The sequence below is a fragment of the Haliotis rubra genome, unplaced genomic scaffold (genome assembly GCF_003918875.1).
Source record: "Haliotis rubra isolate DU_JTF1 unplaced genomic scaffold, ASM391887v1 Scf9, whole genome shotgun sequence".
Lineage (NCBI taxonomy): Eukaryota > Metazoa > Mollusca > Gastropoda > Lepetellida > Haliotidae > Haliotis > Haliotis rubra.
The window spans coordinates 4,529,539-4,553,654 of record NW_025767634.1 but is presented as its reverse complement, the minus strand read 5'-3'; the positions used below and the strand labels follow the sequence as shown (position 1 = coordinate 4,553,654).

Sequence of the window (24,116 nt, the reverse complement as noted above, 5' to 3'; positions counted from 1 at the left end):
AAATCAAGAATTCCACTTTCATACAGTTTACATGCCAGGTTTAATATTTTTAAAATACATTTCAATTTCATCAATTAGGCCAGACCAATTTTATTTACGGCAGGAGGGGAAAAAATAAAGAATAAAAATCACCACTCAAAGTAATATTCCTTTTGCATATTTAAAGTGTTTTATTTTGGCAAGTTATGAAAAGTATATGGGGCAAAAAACAATCAAAAATTTTTGTTGTTGTAAGTTTACATTCTTTGCTAATAAAAACATGAGGATTTTATTTTTTGGAGCGGGGAAAATTAATTTATTTATTTTTTCTTATTCTTGAAAAAATACGACCGGCAGATCCGTAAAACAAGACATAAAATTGGTCTGGCCTTATGACAGTTTAAAAAATATCTTTAAACATGCAGCAATCAGGTCTAAATAGATATTCTCATTAAAATGAATTAGTAGTTTGGGACATTGGTTTGTCCTGAATCAGGACTTTGATTTCAATTCAGGAAGAAGGAAATTTTGCTGCAAATTTTTTCTAACATTTCAGACTTCACACAACTGACTTCATCCTTGTTGTAGGCAAGTGCTATTGTCAAGTTCGGTTTTACAAAATAACAAAAACAACATTCCTCTTTAACAAACATGCAGGTGGCAAAGATGTAGCTATTAAAGAGATATTTTTTCTAAATAACAAAACAAAATCAAATTTCAACTAGGTTAATCAAAATAACTCTTTATCTTCAAATTACATTGTCAAAATGGGGCTAACCTTTTGTACAGACCCTGAAACAAAATTATCTTTGCCAAGTCAGGATTCCTTTCTATCATATATCAATAACGATTTCACAACCAAAACCAATCTTTTCTGACTGAATACTTGCCTCATATTTGCCCAATTCATTGTTTCCACATGTCACAATTATATTAATTCAGATTCCTCAACACTGAAAATTATTTGCCTATATATCCTCCCTTCTACACAGTTCCAAAAATGCTATAAATTCTTTTCATATCAGATGCTTGTTAACAAAACTGACAATCTGTCAGTACACATTAATCTTCACCTCCCCCCCATCCCCCTTCCAGAGTGATCTACCATCACATATTGCTGTGGTCTATTCATCAAGCCCAGCGCAAACACACATATCATGGTATGGAATTCAGAGAATGCAATTATCCCTCCAACATAATCAATCCGCTGACCAGTCCAGCTTGTATCAGCTGAGCACAAAGACAAACATTGTAACTGACCGCCTTATAGACCCAGACTGAAAACCTCCATTCTTTTCTCAACAAACAGCTTGTATGCACAGGGTTGCGTTTTTTCGTCTCGTTATTTACCTGTTTCGTTTAACTGTGAGTCTATCTAATTTGTCAGGTAAATTTGGTCCTGTGTTTGCCAGCCCTGTGTTGGTATTTGAAGGTGTTTAGAGCATCGGGTGTTAAAAGTGGTCCACAATGGGATCAGGTTTTTTCCTGTTTCAGGATTTGGATTTCATTTCGGGAAGAAGGAAATATTGTCGTCTTTTTTTTGTACTGACATTTTGGCTGTTCTCAGTTGACCTTATCGTCATAAATGAAAACTTATAATGTCACATTTTGCTCACACGAAACTCGTAATTTCCTCTCAGATGAATATTCACGATGCATTGACAGTGCAGAATAATGACAATTATTATGGATATACAACTTCTTATATTCTGTGGAGACGACATTAGAACCTATGTCGAAACATCGCCTCCACAGAATAAAAGAAGTTGTTTATCCATAATAATTGTCATTATTCTTCATCAACTCAACTTCTAATATGCCCATCAAAGAAGTCAATGAAAGTGCATTAGCCATGAAACATAACGTCCGTATTTCATCATCCCAGGCACCCATGAATATCTGAAGATCTGGTCTTCAGAATCCCATGTTTGTCATAGCAGGTGACTGATAAGACCGGGATTACATAATAGCTCATTTGTTGGATTTATGTCATTTCCCCTATTTCATAGATAAATGCTCATGTCAGTCACTGGAATTTTCTGGTCCCAATTTCAGAATTTACAGATCAAAGTCATATAGTTTGAATATTATTATTTGTAATTAAGCATGAGAGTTCAATGTGTTTGCAGAGCTCCAGATAAGATTTAGCTCATGTGGCTACTGTACCCACTGTATTTTTTTTTAGTGGGTATTATGAATGTTGAGTGGGTATTTCATTTTCCGTTACCCACTGCTTTCAAATATGTGCGTATTTCAGTCATTTTACACACCTAAGTATTGTGTCATTGAGAAAGTTTACTAAGCAGGTATGTTCTGCCTTATGTCATACCTAATCAAAACCAACTTAAATATCAGGGAAATGATTTCATAAAAAATCACTCATCCTGTTCTGACAGTACAACACTTGTCCTATACTAACAGCACAACTTGATAGCAATCGATGTCTTTTTCATTACGCAACGATGTTTATAAGTATATTCCGTACGCATTTGTTTTAAACTCTTTGCGTTTCTAACAGTTTAAATGCGTAATTGGTATGCAACAATTATTTTTCAATGCGTAATTGGAAATTTTCTATGCGTATTTTACCCGGATACGCAGCTTATCTGGGCCTCTGTGTTTGGTATGAGGATCAGAATACTTTTTATATTTCTATCAAAATGATGTATTTAACTGCCTAAAGATGAAATGGGGTGAACACGTGCTCTCCATCTACAAATGTTTTGATGAATTTATTTATAAAAACAGTGAAATTGTGTAAATCTGGATTAACTGATTTTCAGATTTGTTTATTTAAAGGTGGGCACTAAATGCCATTCACTGTAGTCTTTTATTCCCAATACAAAACTGCCATATGCCTCTAGTGCACGCAATACGATGTATAATGTCAAAAGGATCTCTCACTCTCTTACATGGCATTAGAAATATACAATGACAAGTTACAGACAATATTTGTCTTGACCGATTTCATCAAATACATTCATCTGTATATCTGTATGAACATTTGTTACATGCTACAGAAGAGATGTGAAGGAGCACCTGTCTATTTCATGATACCAAGGGGGTTGGACAAAATTGTTTCATTGTTACTCAGCACTACAAAACTAATCACAGCTGGAAACAGTTGTTACTTATTGTAAAGCCTTTCTTTCTTGTCAGTTAAATACGTTCGGACAAGCACTGGACCTCATAAATATTTAATCAGGTGTTTTTACTCAGGTGGGTTGCATATGAAGAAACAAACCATATATTATACTGACCTCAAATATTTTATTCATGAATTATATATCGCATAGCTACTAGTTACATATTCTTGCTACATTCTGCATACAGGTGCATTAAGCTCAACTATCAACAATGGAAATCTGATATCCTTCATGCATACATCACTCACATGTTACAGACCCCGGCCTTTTGTATGGTCCCAGAACCTCCCCTTTTGATATAAAGAATCTCCCTTGATATATAAGGGTGGGGAAGAAGTAGCCTGGGCTAGGCCGGAATCTCCCCTTTTGATATAAGAGCAAGGGTGGGGAAAAGTAGCCTAGCTAGGCCAGAATCTCCCCTTTATAATATAAGAACAGTAGCCTGGCTAGGATATAAGAGCAAGGGAAAGCCTAAGTCTCCCCTTTGATATAAAAACAAGGATTAGCCTAGCTAGGCCAAAATCTCCCCCTTTTGATATAAGAACAAGGATGGGAAACAAGTAGCCTTTAAAGTTGATTCAAGGGTGGGGAAAGTTTGGCCTAGGACAAACTTTCCCCAGGTAAGATTAAGCCTAGGGGGAAAGTTTGGCCTAGCCTAAAGTTTCCCCAGGGTTTGGCCAGGGGGAAAGTTTGGTCTGTTACACCGGATCTCCTGCCATCGTGGTTTACTCAACAATCACCCTCATTCCCTTCATTTACACACATCCATTAACACGAACAAGATTTCTTCAGATCGTTCACCAAGATATGTAAACACCTGTTGGATCCCAATCTTTCTATGAACATAATTTTTTTCAAATTTAATGAACTTATCACACTCCTTTCTTCTCATAATAAATCAATATTTGGACGAGTTATGAAATGTGTTAACTCAATGCTTACAAGTTAAACGAACACAATACTGCCTGAAACCCACTGCACTGAGAACTTGTTCTCATGAAAGCACTTATTTACAATCTGAAAAGAAATTTCTCTTTAATTTACATTTTCCAGCGCAGAGTTGACTGAGGCTCTTTAAGTGTTGGTCGTACAGATATGGTTCATTCATTGTCTGCATGTTATCAAGCGTACAGGATGACTCACAACTGGTGAATGACAGGCAGTATTTACACTCAAGGCATGTTTCATTTGTGCCATTAATAAAACAGTTATGCCTACAATGTTGCCGACCTCATATATCAACACATTTTACGGAATATTTATTCAAGTCTGTATGTTTTCCTGTTGATAAGGGTTGTACTGTGTATGCAGTTTAAAACCTGATTTCTGTTTCAGTTGTTTAGGATTTGTTTCTTTAGCATGATTTGTGCAAAAATTAATCAGCATATTGTGAATATCAATTGATGAATAACATCAATTACATTTCCATAACATATATAACATGTCATCATCAGCATTGTCATCATTATCCTCAACATTTTCATTACCATCATCATCAGCATTGTCATCATTATCCTCAACATTTTCATTACCATCATCATCAGCATTGTCATCATTATCATCAACATTTTCATTACCATATCATCAGCATTGTCATCATTATCATCAACATTTTCATTACCATCATCATCAGCATTGTCATCATTATCATCAACATTTTCATTACCATCATCATCAGCATTGTCATCATTATCATCAACATTTCCATTACCATCATCATCAGCATTGTCATCATTATCATCAACATTTTCATTACCATCATCATCAGCATTGTCAACATTTTCATTACCATCATCACCACATCATCACATCATAACAACCACATCATACATTTCATCTAAAATCCATCAATTCCATTATAACTCATTTAAAGACCTCAAGGAATTAATACAGTTAAGTTCATCTGTTCATCGGTAGTAGCATACAAGCTACAACTCCACCGACAAGAGAGCTTCCATAAGACCATATAGGTAACGTCGCTTTTAGTCTGAGGCACCTAATCTGTTTGACTTTACAAAATGTAATCTTAACTCCTTCCATCTGGGATGTTAAACTCTAAATCCAGAGCAAACAGAGCTGTTTTCATATTGTAATGCATCTCCACCTAATCGCTTGCTACTCTTCAACAACCCTCATTACAAACAAGACACACATGAAAGGGAACACTTCAACATGTAATAGATCAATCCACATTTGACACTGACAATCAAAACAAACATGATGTTGACAAGACTTATTCTCACCTGCAAGATATACCCTCTTTCTCTCCATAACAGGTGCTCCCAATTCATGTCTAACTATATATAGCTAACCCCTTTACGGCTTACCTGTCAGAGTGAGAAGTGAATGCATAGACATCGTATTGTCCAATAAAAGGCTGAGTCACTGATATCATCTTCCCGTATGTGAGTATACTCCATCCTTCCTGATATCCTCCTTCCTTCCACCATGAAGCATCCAACCTTTCTGCATCAGCTCGGAGGCTGGCTGAAAATGACGAAACATTGGTGAGATTTTGTTGGTCATCTTACACGGATAAGTAACTAGAGAAAATACTTTGTCATGCTTTCCTCCTGGCGTGGAATGTGCCCTGTGGGTAAGCATTACACGTAAGTATGTGCCAGAATAAAGTACACCTTTGTCCCTACATTGGATACTGCATAGCTTTCCAGTTGAGTGCAACACATCATACAGAATAGACTGGCACATATGGGCGTAGCACAATAGCGCTTTTGTCACCTGTACAAAGAAGTTCACACGCGGGCCACTAGAGGGCACTCTACTTCCCGCTCCAACAATCTAAGAACACGCTAAAGTCAACCCTCTTCATATCCTGACCTTAGACGCTGAAACTGGATACAACTTTAAAACAGTGATCTCAATCATTATGGCACACAACATTTGTACATATGCCCATTACTCTGGCCCGTTTCTGCGTGCAATGGAGACCAATCAGATCATGGTGTTCCTTCATTCACAGAAATGCTTCATTTACTCAGGGAATGTGCAAACTAGTCAGATGGGGGATCTTCTCCATTCACAAGATTCCAGCTGATAGCAAGCCAGTGCCCCACCAAGATCTTGCCCTTGCCCCTGTCAGCGATATGCCTCATTTGCACCTGAAATGTGCAATCTTTGGGGTAATGTACCTTGCAATTGCTCATTCACAGATCTGCCATATTTGTGCTTCAACTGAGCAACTCCAAGGGTGGTATATTCGGCTTGCTTTTTTTTCATTGTGTCAGAATACATGCGACTTCAAGTTCATTAGAAGTTGACTTCAAAACTACTGAAACTGTGATTCATTTGCACTTGATTTAGAAATTCATGCAAAGATGAATTGAGATCATGGATCTTGTGAGCCTGCAATCCCATGTACATGTTTAACCACTGCAGTTCATTCTAAGGTATTCATTGGTGAAGTGCATTCTTTTTCACACATACATTTTTACACAAAGTTTTAATGGTACATAAATCCTAAATCCAGTTCCATCTGCACCAGTACTTACAGCCTGTTGAACTAGTCAAAGCCATTTGCACCAATACCTGTAGCCTGTTGAACTAGTCAAAGCTATTTGCACCAGTACTTACAGCCTGTTGAACTAGTCAAAGCCATTTGCACCAATACCTGTAGCCTGTTGAACTAGTCAAAGCCATTTGCACCAGTACTTACAGCCTGTTGAACTAGTCAAAGCCATTTGCACCAGTACCTACAGCCTGTTGAACTAGTCAAAGCCATTTGCACCAGTACTTACAGCCTGTTGAACTAGTCAAAGCCATTTGCACCAGTACCTACAGCCTGTTGAACTAGTCAAAGCCATTTGCACCAGTACTTACAGCCTGTTGAACTAGTCAAAGCCATTTGCACCAGTACCTACAGCCTGTTGAACTAGTCAAAGCCATTTGCACTAGTCAAAGCCATTTACACCAGTACCTACAGCCTGTTGAACTAGTCAAAGCCATTTGCAGCCTGTTGAACTAGTCAGTACCTACTTAGCCTGTTGAACTAGTCAAAGCCATTTGCACCAATACCTACCCAGTACTTACAGCCTGTTGAACAGCCTGTTGAACTAGTCAAAGCCATTTGCACCAGTACCTACAGCCTGTTGAACTAGTCAAAGCCATTTGCACCAATATCTGCCTGTTGATTCAAAGCCATTTACACCAGTACTTACAGCCTGTTGAACTAGTCAAAGCCATTTGCACCAGTACTTACAGCCTGTTGAACTAGTCAAAGCCATTTACACCAGTACCTACAGCCTGTTGAACTAGTCAAAGCCATTTGCCTGTTGAACTAGTCAGTTTACACCAGTACTTTGCTACTTAGCCTGTTGAACTAGTCAAAGCCATTTGCACCAGTACCTACAGCCTGTTGAACTAGTCAAAGCCATTTGCACCAGTACTTACAGCCTGTTGAACTAGTCAAAGCCATTTGCACCAGTACTTACAGCCTGTTGAACTAGTCAAAGCCATTTGCACCAGTACTTACAGCCTGTTGAACTAGTCAAAGCCATTTGCACCAGTACTTGCAGCCTGTTGAACTAGTCAAAGCCATTTGCACCAATACCTGTAGCCTGTTGAACTAGTCAAAGCTATTTGCACCAATACCTGTAGCCTGTTGAACTAGTCAAAGCCATTTGCACCAGTTTGCACCTGAAATAGTCAAAGCCTGCAACAGCCTGTTGAACTAGTCAAACCCACCAATACTTATTTTGAACTGTCAAACCCATTTGCACCAGAAATGTACCTAAGCTGCTATCAAATCTATTTGCAAAAGCCATCAGCAATGAATTTGACAAAAAGTCTACCGCTACTCTTGTATCTGAAAACTATAAACCAGCAAGAAATATATGCTGCAACAATTTCATCTTTAAGCTCATGTCTATGCACATGCTAATGCCATATTTCATGTCAATGTGCACCTCTAAGTGGAGGTTTTGGATGTCTACACTATGATTCTGTGTTAAATACAATGATTACTTTCTTCACTGGCGTTTTTTGCCTATTATTCAACTCCCTGAAATCAAGCTCCCCTGGATAAGGCTTGGAACACAACTGATACAATTGTATGCTCCAGTATACAACTGAACAATGACAATTGTTCCATGCAGATGACAAGCTAAGACAAAAACGTCCTCAACACACAAACTATGCATTATTCTATTCACACATTTCCCAGTCAAGAATAGCCCAAATCCTCTTAACGACCACCACCATGGCAAGACAATGTCTCAGCCTCTGGTAATCTCAATTGACCTTTGACCTGAACCCATCCCAGCTCTCATTAGCGTCTAGACCACAGATAAAACCTGAGTTCACCTGTGTCCCACTCCCAATACCAGATTGCCCCAGAATAATAAAACCCTTTGTCTTGGAGTCTTTGAAGACCAGTGCCAGATATTCCCTGGCACTCCACAAGATTCACCACTAAGTATTATTCCACACAACCAGTCTTGGCAATAATGGTAATGAGTTTTAAGTAGAAATACAGATTCTGAACGTGTACAAAATCCTACACCCAAACATACAAATATTGTCAAGCCCAAATCATGATAGGAAATAATAGTTCTCTATTAACCATTTGAACTGTTAATGAAGTCCAATTGCAGGACAGAAGCTTAATGGTTTACTTAAATATAGAACATCAGTGTAAAACAATGCCCTTGACTATCCTCAGAAACAAATTCTGCCAAGCGTAAAGGAAAACAATTGCCATGAAAATTATAAGAATTGATCACTGAAAATCAGTGGTGAAAAGAGTAAGCATGTTTCATATTAGAAATAAATATCAGTTGTAGCAATTACCTTGTATAATGGGAGAATAAGATTGTGTTTTCAATTCATTAAACCAAGACCCGTGAAGGTTTGGGTTAGAATATTGATCTTCAGTAACCCATGCTTGTCGTAAGAGGCGACTAACGAGATCGGTTGGTCAGGCTCGCTGACTTGGTTGACATGTCATTGGTTCCCAATTGCACAGATCGATGCTCATGCTGTTGATCACTGGATTGTCTGGTCCAGACTCGATTATTTACAGACAGACGCCATATAGCTGGATTATTGCTGAGTGTGGCGTAAAACTAAACTCACTCACTCACTCATTAAACCAACCACTGTACCTTGACCATGGTTATTCGGCATGCATTACAATACAATATGTTTATTCATCAACCATAGAGCTATGACAACAATGAGATTTTAGTATACATAAAAGTTGGCAATCAACCATCTAGCTATTGTTCATGATGATTGATTATCTAATATTTTACATGAGTAAATATTTCTGCCATGCTGTTTGCCTGTAACAGATTGTGATTTACAATCAAGTATGGTAATCGATTGTGTATCTTTTAATAATTTATTAAAAATAATTGACATAATGTTACTGGGGTTTTTTAAACATAATTTGGCCTACTTTATAAAGTCTCTGATCAATATGACAAGCAGTTGTGGAGAAACTAGCATCATAAAATCGACACAATGACATCACATTCTGCAAGGCCCACTCAAAATCAATGATGGTTAGTAATATTTCAGATCAACTTTGTATGAATACAGATATACAACCATAGCATTCATGCTCTTTCAACAAAGAGTGGCATTCGCCTCTGGATCAAAAGTTGTTTGATCAAGTTAACAACATGCAAGATGTAAGCAAAGCTTTAAAATACTTCAAGGCACGCCATTGGAGGACGTTACCAAATTTGACACATCCATGAGAAAAATGATGTTCCATGCAATTCCCAAATTTGACTTCAGTATCAGGCAAAAAAACTTGACTTGACTTTGCATGTGTTTGTGATGATTGACACTGGTGAGGCAAGACATGCTCTACTAAGATCTAAATGATTTACAAATAACATTGAGTGGAATACATTGATATATCACTAGCTTGTCCTACATGTTGTCTTCCCTTTGAGATTTGAGGACCAAACAGTCTGTAGTACACCTTCGACATTAAAAATGAGTTAAAAACTATCTTCTTTACAACATTTCTTACCTTTTGCAAAAACATGTCATTATCGTGTTATTGTCGAAGGTGTAACTGATATGACAAAGCCCAAGTCAGCAGATACAACAGCACATTGATGTTTTATGAAGTAAGACACAAACAAGGGGTTGGAGGCCCTCTGACTGAAACTTCAGCAAACAGACAGCATTGTCAATTGTATTCGCAACACAGTCCATCATTCTTTGTGTCTTTAGTATAGATTCCTGAAGACCTCAGTTTATCATATAACGAACAAAGTAGAGCTGTAGTAACACACATATACTATTGTTTACCACCAGGACATTTTACAAGCTGTCAAACCCATTTTCCAGATGGTTTGGGAACAACAGTGCAAATGCCTATGTGAATAATACTTATGATGTTGGTGAAATGATGAGAAACGTCTTAAAGAGACCTTATAACTGACAAAGAGTTTTTAACGCAAATGTTCAAGTATCAGTAGAGGGGACAATGGCCGAGTGGTTCTGCTAACAATGAGGAGACTTGTATATGATGACATCTGAAGACAAGTACTCGCTTTGGTGACTGCATGTTGAAGTTTTGATAATATTTGAATACAACAAACGTGCATTTTTAATAAAGCAGGCTTCCATCAACATAAAACAAAATCTATACCCACTCCAACTTAAAACATGCATCAATGGCACCAGGTAAGGTGTTACTATCCAGTATATATTGTTCGAAAAGCAGAAATTATATTGACGAGAGAAAAACTCATCATCATAAATGAAGTGAGGAGTATCAAACTTTAGTTACGTCATGACAGGCGAACACACTAACCTCTTGGCTAAACCACCAAAAATGTAAAAGTTGAAATTATATCGAGGAGAGAAAAACTCATCATCATTGCTTGAAGTGAAAAGGATTAAACTTTATTAAGTCATGACAAGCAAACACACTAACCTCATGACTACACAACAAAAAATGTGAAAAGCTGGAATTATTTTCAGGAGAGAAAAAATCATTATCATGTTTTAGGTGAGCATGATCGAAATTTAGTTAAGTCAAGAAAAGCAAAAAACTAACCTCTTGGCCAAGACACAAACAATGTGAAAAGCAGGAATTATTTTCAGAAGAGAAAAACCTCTTATCATCATTAATCAAGCCCCAATTTGGATCCAAACAGCAAGATAAGATTGAATCCATTCAATTTGCTGCTGGCTGCTACGAAGTCTTTCAGCAGTGAAAACATTACTAAAACATTGGTCCATAAAATATAGAGTCTCTTATCACGCATCCTGAACAGCTGACTCTAATAAGCAGTGATCTGTACATGAAAACGACTCGTACCAAGATCCAACCCATCCTCATCTAGCGATGCATTTATAATATTTGACCACTTAGGCAAATATACCTCCCGACCATCTGACCATTTAAGACAATGGAGCCCTAAAAAGCCTGACAAAGTGAGGGCAGGTAATGTGAATCTTGATCCAAATGCATCAGGTTCCCTGTGTGGTTGAATCAATTGTCAGTAGATAGGACCTAGGCACAGCAAGCTTTTCTCTTTATCAGCATTACCATCTGACCGTAGTGTCTTGCTTGTACTCACACAGCTGGACTTTGGACTGCCCATAAGTCGTGAGTATCATGAGTCATCAACGGGGAATAGTTTGTACTTTATGTTATAAACTGGGTGTCGTGTGAATCATCGCATCGTGTGAATAGTTCTTACCTTATTTCATGAACAATCATGGTTCTTACTATCATTATTCATTGTTGAATATTTCACAACTTCGCACATGAATCTGGAAACATCAATACATGATTATATTATAAACATTTTATTCTGTATTTAAATCAGTTGGCACAGGTTATCACAACTTGGTGTCAATTTCACCCTTCTGTCAATTTCACCACACACTATCTTTAACTTTTTTTCGAAATTTAAATTTTGATTTCAAAATGAAATCCAGGGAGCACTTATTTCATGTTATATGTTTTAGACTCTAATCACTAAGATGCATTGTATTAAGAAAGTGTCATGCATCATAACTGAATTTCAATAAATTTTCATGTTGAAAAATGAAATCCTATTTCAAACGTTACACACAGTATTTGAGTCTCCCCTGCCATTCAGAACGCCACGTAGCACCTAGTCAGGTCTTCATGGTTATGGTAATTAACATTCCTTGCTGCATAACGACTTGCCATCTAATAATATATCTGCTTACTTAAAGTAATCAAGCAAATGTGACCTGAACGCCCGATCTTGCCATATGTATAACCTGATCTCCAAGTCATCATCTGCCTTGCCCCCAGGGGCAGATAACTCTAGGATGAATCAACCAGATCACCTGGGGCTTGTTGACAATCTGGTGATGAGATTTTCCAAATCTAAAAACATGTAGATTTTGTCTCTCTGTGCCCCAAAATTGTAATATCATAAATTGTGACATTCCACACTGTTCACATGTGGAAAATGAAATATATTGTTTTTCTGCACAGAATGAATAGTGCGTAATATTGTTGCTATTTAATTATTATTGTTATCATCAGCCCTACCTTCATCATTATCATTATTTAATCATATTATTTAATAAATATTTATTTGACAATACCTTTTTGGATATACACAATTATGACAGGGGGTTATAGTAAAAAAGAAACATGCTGATACTTGCAGATGAAGCTAAATGTTTGGGAAAGAACTGACCAATGGGACATACTACCTGTAAGTGATATTGTATTAAGTGAATGTGGAAGATACCCAATCTATATCTTGGCACTGAAACGTTCTATCTTATATTGGTTGAAAGTCATCTCAATGCGTCCTCACCGCTACCCCTTAAAAGCCTATAAGATGCTACTGTATTTGGTTGAAAATGCTAGTGAGGCTAGAAATAAGCACAACTGGGCTATGTTAATCAAAAAAACATTGTTCCAACTTGGTCTTGGATATGCATGGGTCTGACAGGGAGTTGGGGATGCTACAGCTTTTTTATCCATTGTTCAACAACGGTGTAAGGATTGCTTCCAGCAAGAGTGGACCAGAAATATTCAAACTGGAAAATGTTCATATTCGTATTCATTGTTAAACAACGTTTTATGTGTGAAAAGTATTTAACAGTCGTAAGTGTAAGAAAATTAAGAGTATCGTTATTGCACTTTCGATGTGGCTATTATGATTTAATGTATTTTAAAAGAATATGTCATGCTACTGAGAGCCAATCCTGCAAAATGTGCAACAGGGATATTACTGAAGATGAATACCATGTCCTTCTCATCTGTCCACAGTATGAAGACCTAAGAAAGTATTATATACCATCTAAGTATACGTCCTGTCCCACATTTTACAAATTCAGCATACTAATGTCAACAGAAAATGTCCAGCTCCTTCAGAATATTGCTACGTTTATACACCATGCACTGTTAAAATGCAAACGCGCTTGTACCACTCACCCATTGTAACTGTTTTTTACCTGTACCATGGGCCTCTGGCCTACAGTTCAGAAATATAGAAGAATAGAAACCTACTACCTGTAACCATGATAAACGTTTGTCTCTTTGAATACTCTGAATAAACTGAAGGAGTAAAATAACAGAACAGAGCTGTGATAAAAAATGGTCACTGTGGGATATATGTTCACATTTAGACTGCAAAACAATCACATAAAATCTTAGTTGTACATATACAAAATCTCATACCCAACACACTCCTTCCTTTTAAGCCACGATATTATTTCTGTTGATCAGTATAAACATAGAATTATATGAGCTTAACATTGAGTAGAAGAGATGTCCAAGAAGTTCAACAGACACAGACAGAACTACAACAAATGATACACTCAAAGATCTACAACAGATGATCCCCTCACTAAGCTACAACAAATGATACACTCAAAGATCTACAACAGATGATCCCCTCACTAAGCTACAACAAATGATACACTCAAAGATCTACAACAGATGATCCCCTCACTAAGCTACAACAGAGGATTTTCATGAAAACTAAAACAAAAACATGTGAATATAATCTTAAAGAACATGTCTTTCCAAAAATAAAGTTAAATCAAACTTAGTTAGCATACAGAACAACACTCTGCCTATATCAACCTAGACTCTACTGTGCTAACCCATGTGTACCTTGATGTCACCGGCTACAACGTTAAGTCTCTCAAAGGAGTTTATCATGACCGTTAAGCATTCCATAAAGGTAATTTCAAGTCTCACGAAAGGAAAGCTGCTTTGAACAAGGTAAGAAAGAATTCATTTGAATATATAACAAGTTTAACAACAGGAGAGTGCAATCAGCTGGTCCCATCAAGCATACATCTCCACTAGAATGGTGGCTGGTGGAATGTCTTACACGGCAAATATTCGCCATATCTCAGTTACTTTGATCATAAACCATTCAGTGAAACTGCAATCCCAAATCTGTCACTTCATGATGTGTAATCAAAATATCAAAAGGTAACGCCTGGAAAGAGAGGGACTGTATGAAAGTTTAACAGCAGCTTACTGGGGAGTTGGACCTATTTTCACAAAAATATTCAAAGAAATCTACAATAAGCATATATGTTTCTACTTTGAATGAATGAATGAAGTTACCACCTGGTCTGAAACTCCATCAAGTCATATACCCAATCATGGCTAAATTTTAAAACTAAAACTGACCACATAAAATTTTTTATTAGTATTTTATATATTAAATGTGTCAAATGTTAAATATTCTATTTAAATCCTCATTTTTTAATTCAGCTATCAGTAACCTATAAAATATTAAGAAAAATATATTTTGAATTACTTTGATCATTTTGCATGATATTTTATTAACATGCTTAGAAATCACTAATATTTAAAATGCATTATGATCACATAATGGGTTACATTTTATGACATTTTAAAACTAATAAACTTAGATCACTTACAGTACTATTTCATTTACTAAATATTTGAGCTCATCAGGGTAGTTAGTCAATAACTTCACAAGCAGTTTACAGTACTATTTAATCCCTTAAATATTTAAGTACATCAGTTAATAGCTTCACAAACAAACAGTTATCTGCAAAATTCAGGAAAATAGTTAACAGAGGAAATGTTTGCACAATTATCCTCTCTGCTATCAACAAAAGGAAGGAAGAGATTTGTCTCCATCATTGGAGGTGACTGAACTCCGTGTCAGTCTATTATCAAATCTGACAAGTAGGTTGTAATATATAGGTCCAATTAGAAACCCTGAAAAAATAAATCTAGATAAAATGTGACAACATGCCCTATGATATGGTCACAATTTTCTTTGTTCTTGACATTGTAATAATTGCCACATATGACACTCAGACAATGACTGCATGTACGTACACTAATCATTGACAATAGGTAACAGAGAAATAATATATGCTACCACAATTTTCTTTGTTCTTGACATTGTAATAATTGCCGCATATGACACTCAGACAATGACTGCATGTACGTACACTAATCATTGACAATAGGTAACAGAGAAATAATATATTCTACCACAATTTTCTTTGTTCTTGACATTGTAATAATTGCCACATATGACACTCAGACAATGAATGCTTGTACGTACACTAATCATTGACAATAGGTAACATAGAAATAATATATGCTACCAACAACTTAAAATAAATTTGAAATTCTCATTATAATAACATTAACACACTACGTCAATATTGGAAACCCAGCATGTCTGACTAGTAGTTTTCTTTATTAATTTTCACACAATGCCTGCCTTGTGTTTATGTATTTTTTCAAACTGTTTATGACAATCATAAGAATACAAATTTGTTAAAAATTCATGTTATGTGATGATCGAGGAATACAGCTACTTCTCAACAAAACAAAATCTTACTGTAGCCAATGCAGGACTCAATAAGATGTGTGAAGCTTCAGCATGTACTCCTAACACTGCATTAGTCCACAGTACACATATGACATAACATTGCAAGCCCATTAAAAATGGTGTGTTGAGCTTTCTTAACTGACTGTAATCTTTTTAACATTTGCCAAGAGTTTTTCTGGACTTGCAACTTTGCAACTGGACAGGTAACTTTCATGAGTTGCCATTTGTGCTGTTGGGGCCAGATCTTTTTGTGAACACTGATTATATTCTATATTGTAATTCTGATCTATTCTGTGTAAAAAATATTGTCCGTTTCTGCATGGAATGCTGGCACAATAAATACATGGTATCCTGTACAATTAACTGGAAAATTAATACATGTAATACAACTAAACTAACAAGCAAGGTAATGTTTGGCTGGAATTAAATTAGCTTTGGATGCAGATTTACTGAATCTTTCCCCTTTAATAATGTTCATGTGTATTTTGTATATAATATTCTGGAATGTCATTTGTATTTCTTAAACTGGGCATGCTTGTAACCAACACTCTACAAACATAGATTTCTTTCATTTCAGGGTATCAATGACTATTCATGACTGTAAATTGTGTAATTTGGACAATGTATATGAAAGATGCAAAAGGCCAAAATCTTAAATGTAGTTTATGTTTCCTTGACTTCCATGCTAACGGTAACCATTTAAGATCTACTTCACATTTGTTTACTTAAACCAACACCTTCTTACAGCAAAACAAACAACATCAGACAATTTGCACAAAAATCTCATTACAAACTCATGTCTGAGCAAGACAGCCCTTACCCCATAATGGCCCAAGAAAACGGTTGGACATGGTCATAGTTTACCTGCTCACTGGCCTGTGACCTCTGTAGGTCATCTGTTTCTAACCCTATTGTCAACCAGACAAGATTATAGTCTTTAGACGCCCATAAGAGGTCTTTACGGTTAACATAATAAAAGATGAAGAAAGAGAACACGGTTAGAGTGTTTCTTTCTTCCTGATTTACCTACCCACCAAAACCACCCTAGATGTCAATAAACCCTCTTCTTTAATTTCTACTCAAGCAAACATCAGAACCATGCGCTATAATGTACGAGCTTCTTTTCTTTGCCACCAGTTTGAAGAGCCCTGTGACAATACCGACAGTTCATACCCTGTTGCTGTTGGTGCCTGCCCTGTGATCAACCAGACCCTGCCTGCCTTCACCTTATCATCAAAGGGTCAAGGGTTGACCGTAAAGCTAACTGGGCAGTATCCCTTCACAAAATGTTCAACGTAGCCTGTGATTTAGCAAATGGGTAGATTAAGCGCTAAATTCTTTGCAGTAATTGTCTTGTTATCTAGAAACTGGGACAACATATGTTTGGTGTAAAACTTTAATGGTCTTTCTTCATCCCAGTTGGTTTAAAGGTTATTCATCAAATGAGAGCTGATTTTTTTTCCGTTCGAAATTAAAACCAGCTGATACACTGTGTAGGAATATGAAACATATCATAAATGAACAAACATTAAAATCATTTCAACCATCCTTTTTGTTTCTGAAGAAACCTAATTTCTGAATGAAAAGCATCCTCTATCAAATTTAGGCTGAAAAAGTTATGCTTTGTATTTTTGTAAACCCAAATTCAGAAGAAGTTTCAGACAAGTTTACATTTTAAAATTAATATTTTACATATTTTTGGCTACTTTTGGTTTATCATCTTTCACTATTTTAAGAGATCATCCAACAGTTCTAAATCAACATAAACAATTTCCTTAAATCAGCCAACATATTCAACATCGCAACAACGAAATAACCCTTTCAACATATCTAAAGCATCGTCAACAAATTTGTTAAAAAAAGACAACATATCCAAACCATCACATACCATACATATCAGAACTCACATCACCCAACATCAATAATGACAAGAGAACAATGCAAACATTAGAAGTGCCATCTCAAAGAAAATGTTCATAAAATATATAAAAGCCAAATGTAGAAGCCATTTAACAGACTGATCCTTACCTTGAAGTGAACCTGTAGACCAGATTCACATTTTGTCAAACCTTCATACTTCAACCAAACCTCCAAACCTTATCCCTAAACCTGTCAGCATCTGCTACCTGTAGTATCCCCACTTCGTCCCCACCACCACCTAATCTCCATCCGTTCTACCACCTGTCCCCAGCAGACCCTCACAATAGCCTGTTGTGGTTGCCCCTACCCTAGGCAGATGGAAGGCAGCTCTCACTTCCTGTGTGTGTAATGTCCACTAACAATCTTCATTTACCAAGTCTATATGCCCAGCAAATTAACCCTATTGCCAAAGAAAAGCTGTTTGCATTCAGAGATGGGCACAGCCCTATCACAAAAACGCTGGTCATAGTCGTCGTATGGCCTGTATTTTGATAAAGTCCACGATGTTGGTTGTGGCGACAATAACATACTTGTGTTAGTGGCGTGTCAGTTGTGTTGACATGCCTTTGTTGAAAATGTCCAGTTTGTGACCACATTATGCATTCATATTTTCAAACATCAAGATGAATTTTATAAAAGCCTAAATTGTTTAATGACATAAATATTCAACACGATTCAATAAGAAAAATCAGAACATAAATTTCATGTATAACTCATGTAAAAATTTCATCACAAACATCAAACTCCTCGATCCAAATTACAAAATTTACTTTGTTAAAATAGAAATTAATATTTCCAAACACTAAAAGAGTTTTTATTTGAAGTTACTTCAGGAATACAAGCTTACTTTAATCAGTTTTGATAACCATTAAAAACTATACACGATTGTATAAACTTATTCAAGTTCTAATAGTTTTCATTTTGCCTTTTGTTATAAAAAATACATTCAAAGAGTGTTGAAAAGGATTAAACTAAACGCCATCACATCCAGAAACACACAAAAAGCAGTCAACAACCTTACAACTAAAAAAATTCAGCCCATTCAAGAAACCGGAAACTAAACAACTTAATGAATGTGTCTTTTCTACAAAATCTCAGTCATGTAGAACCAAAAGAAAACACACAATGTCCACCAGATAGTTATTAAAAAGAATATGCTGCACAATCAGACCAAGATATTGTAAACCCTATCATATATCTGTTGCAGGTATCAGGTTGACCTGGTACACAATCATCCAAGCATATAATGAGAATATCATTCATTCTCTCCCCATGAGATCATGAACGTTTAAGCATGACACCTCATTCAGTAACGCTCATGGGGAGGTGTCTCTTGTTCATACTGCTTATTAATCATGTTCCTTACAGGTAGAACATTTCTTCTCATAAAAACTTTGAATATGCCACTGCTCCAGGTGAAGCAGTTAAATCTTCACATGCATGCATGTATACAATTCATTCTTCTAATACAACACTAGTCTGTCATACAGACCCTGAAGCAAATATATCCAAGACTAGTTGTTAGTCTAATACAACACCAACGTTGCAGACATTTTTAGTTCAGCTGATTTATTATAAAATCGTTCCTGTTCTCTCAGGATGAAATATTCACATTTTCAAATTACATGATACAGTAGTAAAAATACTACACTTTAAACCAAAAGAAGACCATCCTCCAGCTTAAGAAATATTAGTGTGACATCTTATGATAAGTAAAGTGTTTAAAAAGTAGGTATTACTGGTCTGCAGTATGTTTTAAAGTCTGTGAAAAATGTCTGTGATGTAACTATTAATGTATAACATATTTGTGCATGAAGATAAATTAAATTGTGGTTTATCTAAAATTCTAAATGGTAAATCAAGTAGACTAACATATCGTCTATGAAATATATTATTAAATAGTTCAAAATTCTAAAATGTTGTTTTTCTTATACGTATTGAATATAAAAAGCGGAATAGAGCTGTCTTGATTTACTTTTATATAATCTGGATGGTTTTTAAATTTATTTTATAATTCAAATATTTCAATCATGAAGCAGGGCTAGTAGTTTATAAGTAAAATCAAATTTTAGTAAATAACCAACCACATCACAGTAAAGACACAAAACTTGGCTTCAAACAGTACACTGGGAAAGGTCGATCTCTTCAAGTCAATAAGGTAATAATTAATAATTTAAATGATAATTTCTTAAACATATAAATAAAAGACTGGCATCCCTGTGTAAAATGTCCTAATGAGAACCTAGATATTGTTTCCAAAATTTTACATTTTTAAGAGTATTTTTACATAAAATATCTTAACAGGAACAGACAATACAAAACAACAAACTGGACAGTTTTATGAATTTGGATTTCATTTTCCATCTCTGAACAATCATTATAATAACCAGAGCTGTTTGCAAGGACTTGCAAAACGAAAAGCAGCTAATTCATGACCATTCCTGAAAACTTCCAACACCATAATCTTAACATTTACCATGTAGCTTAATTCTCCAGAACCTACTGTTGTTACCCAAGACTCATACTTGACCAAGTAAAAGTACAGCAGTTATGTTATATAGTAACATCTAAGATGACCTTGACCTTTAATAAATATGAAATTTGGTAGGATTTGCAAGATCCATAAAAATATAAAGTGAAGCAATAGCCATGCTTCAGAATCTGACAACACATAACCAGGTTTCAAAATAACCTTAAAAGCTGACCTTGACCTTTGACTTACTTTGATGCATTAACATTTTTTTTAAACTGTAACCACAATCATCTGGGATGGATTTTTTTTATCTCCACCTTTCCATTAGGCTACTAATAAAATCTTCATGTGCACTCCTTACCAAGTAAGTGTGTTAAGATGAGTCAAATATCTAAGATCTTTTTTGTTATCCAATCTGCACATTACATTGGAGGAATGATGAAGAGCTTCAAACTGTGCCATCAAAGCAGCACAAGCCATGGGGATGGACGGCAACATTCTTGTGGTAAAACAAATGGTTTAACACCTACACCACAAACTGCTTTGAATGAAATGCTCCAGTACCACAAAAGCAAATACCACATAATGAGTTTCCAAAACATGCTGACATATGTATAACTAGCCTGGCCATGCTAAAAGCATGCTATAACGCATGCCCAGTCCTTTCACGCCTATATCACCAAGTACTGCACAGTTCAACTGTAATGCTCCACAGAACCAGCATATATACTCCATAACACAGTTTCTACTGTATGAAACAAGTAGGAATATCTTGGGAGGCCACATTCTTGCCACAACAACCAAAACCTCTGCTGATGTTAGGAGCTTGGGACTAGCTGTGGAATGCACCAGATGGATAATATTACATTGTAAGCTCTCCGCAACACTTATGTTGCACCTTTCATAGAAATAAACCAATACTGAATAGCTGGAACTGTTTACATGCTGGGTTCTGTGTTAAATATATACCAATGGAATGCTGGCTGTTGTATATCCATGAAATATATGGTTGCATATAGTTGTACTTGCTTATGAATGGTTGCAATTATTACCAGAACGTTCAATGGAAATATCTAATATTGTAGTTGTCAAATTTGTTAAGAAATTACATTTTAAAATTTTATGATAGACATACAATTTCAAATTGTGCAACATAATAACTTGCAGTATATTCATAGCAGTTTTATGAAAACTGACTTCTAAAAAATTATTAACTGAAAATTGAGGAAGATTATTTCTGTTACTGAACCTAAAGACAAATTACAAAACTTTTTTTTTCATTAAAGGTAACAATTTGAAATAGGTGACATAAGTATGGTATAAAATAGTTATAAGTGTGATAAATATATATATAGTGGCACAAATATTATGTTGATATATCAATAAATTCAACAGACATTAGCATAAAAAGAAGAATATAACTGATTAACGTGACTTCTTTGATGGGCATTTTAATTGCCATAAAAATTGTCATCAGTCTTCAACTGATTAACACCTTTAACTAATCTTTGATAAAACCTTCCTTGGCTACTATGGTGACATAGACTACAATGTATTTCATTAATGTCAAAGTAAATGTTGAAATCTCTCATGAAATATCAGAAACCTAAAGGTCAAGCAAGCCCAATGAACTTTCCATGTCTGATGTGAATAAAATAAAAAACACCCTGGTGTTAGCTTAGTTGTAATACGAGATTGTGATGAAAGAGAGCTTCTGTTTTTTCGCCCAGATGCCATTCACACGATGCCATTCTCCTGTGCGAAATCCTTTACCAGCACAACACTGGATGACACCCATGGTCTAGCTCTTCTAAGCTTCAAGCTCACACTGCCAATCCGACGTTTACCTTTGGTCGTGTGACTGCCCACTGTCTCCAACTGCCGTCCTTCATCCCGTAGCATCACGTCATTAAGCTGATTCGCACGTCACTCAACGGAGGTCTAAGCCCTGTGTTTGTTCGAAGGCAATCTGTTGTTGTAAATCTGGAGATCTCCGACCTGCCATGGCCTGATGGTTATTTTCTTCTCATTATACCAATGTTGCTTCAGTTGTCCCTGTTCGTATTGGGGTATAGTTTACCTTGGCAACTGAACGCTAGGTGACAGAGACCAGCGTCTTATACCGTCGCCCATATATCTGGCTTGTCGTGCGTCGAATGCATCGTTGCAAAGTATAGTTCTCTTTTACGACAAGAAGGTCTTGACCGATTTCTTGCTCCAAACACGAAAGTGGCTCTCATCACGTGACTCAACACATGACGTGCACGTGCTATTCCAGTAATAATCAAAAGCAATTACAACGGAGCTAGTACACAAGTAATTACAAGCGATAGCGCACTATCTGTGTAATAACCCAGACTAAGCAAAACGAAATCGGATAGTCGTGGTGTTGAAGGGTCACACTAGCTTATTGTCCAGCACTGGCCTATGTCCGCTAGGGCGGAGGCGCGTATGATAATAGCTCGCCATCCACTGGGGTTACCGTACCATGCTCGGCCAAGTATTGGGGATCGGAGGAGATGGCCCGTCAAGCCTCATTAAAGTATGTATTTCCATCTCAAACATAGGCTTGAATACTAGAAGACGCACAGGTTGCTATCGGTCTCGAAAGCAGACATGGCCTACTCAAGCTGTGCCGGGCAGACGACAAAAAAATGAAATGCGTTTATGAAGTAGGTAGTCTTGAATATATGTCAATTGTCAAAAAGTTTGAATAAAAGTTATGCATATATGAAATCACTCCCCATCACTCCCCCCTTCTCTCAGGAACGCCCTCTTTTCCTCCCTCCCCCCGGAAAATACAGCTGCCCGTGTTATCAGCCCTGCTTCCATCTGCAAGCGGTCACAGGAAGTGGTTAAAATAAAGGAAATTAGATAATTACATCCGTGGTTCAGATACCTCTCACCGTTTTCCCTCAGACGTCGTGGTCTGACCCATATCTAGCAGCCGAACTCCCCCATTAACTTGACGCACTGTGTCAAAACACATTTATCCCATTAAACGGCAGTCCAAGAATTCTCCACTGACAGCCACTCCTGCCATATCACCCAGCTCAGATGTGTCGTACAGAAATAACTTTTTATCATGAAATACGGGTCCAGTCTTGTAAACGTGTACAATCTGCATCGTATCCCATCACTCCACCATTCTTACCCCCAGGGCTCGCGCGTCTAGGATCTCTTGGATTTTGTCCAAAATTCCTCCCATTTTACCGTTTTGCTGGTAGTTTCTGATCCCGACCACCGCGTCTATAGTAAGCCTTCCTCGAGAATCTCCTGTGGTTAGAAGAGTGGAACACGTCCTGGTAACGATGCTGATGCTGCAATAACAAACTGCCGTCATTGTTTTCAAAAACGTTACTCACGAGTAGGTCCTTGGTCCCATCCATCCAACAGGTTGTATCCGTCGAAGTCAGCCCTCTCCCAGCAGATCGCTCCTATCTCCTAGTACAGAAACTCCGTCTGGGGCTGTCTCTCAAACCCCGCTCTCAGCGTAGTTCCCCCTACATCCTGCCTTCTCTGATTAATCGCATAGTCACTTGATCCATTGAATACTAGCTATCACTCTGCCCCTGGCCTAGGCGTACTATCTAACACAACTTGCCTGTGTGCCATTGTTTGCCTTCGGAATTTACTAGTGACAGGCCGATAAACATAAGGCCCGCCCATCTCGGCCTGTGGCTCAATCCTCGCGTCCCATTGGCCGTTTATTGTAAATATTGGCATTGCGAGCATATTTCCCATACCTACGGGGCATTAGGGCTAGAATACTAGTTTATA

At 36.8% G+C, this 24,116-nt stretch overlaps 1 long non-coding RNA gene across 1 annotated transcript in view; it reads right to left on the bottom strand.

Moving 5' to 3' along the window:
* LOC124263850 overlaps positions 1-23,904 on the bottom strand; it is a 37,550-nt gene extending 13,646 nt beyond the window's left edge. The window contains exons 1-2 of the long non-coding RNA XR_006894972.1: positions 23,702-23,904; positions 5,453-5,612 (exon numbers count right to left, since the gene is read on the bottom strand). This is a non-coding gene — a long non-coding RNA (uncharacterized LOC124263850). The remainder of the gene's footprint in view (positions 1-5,452; positions 5,613-23,701) is intronic.
* Positions 23,905-24,116: the final 212 nt, after the last annotated feature.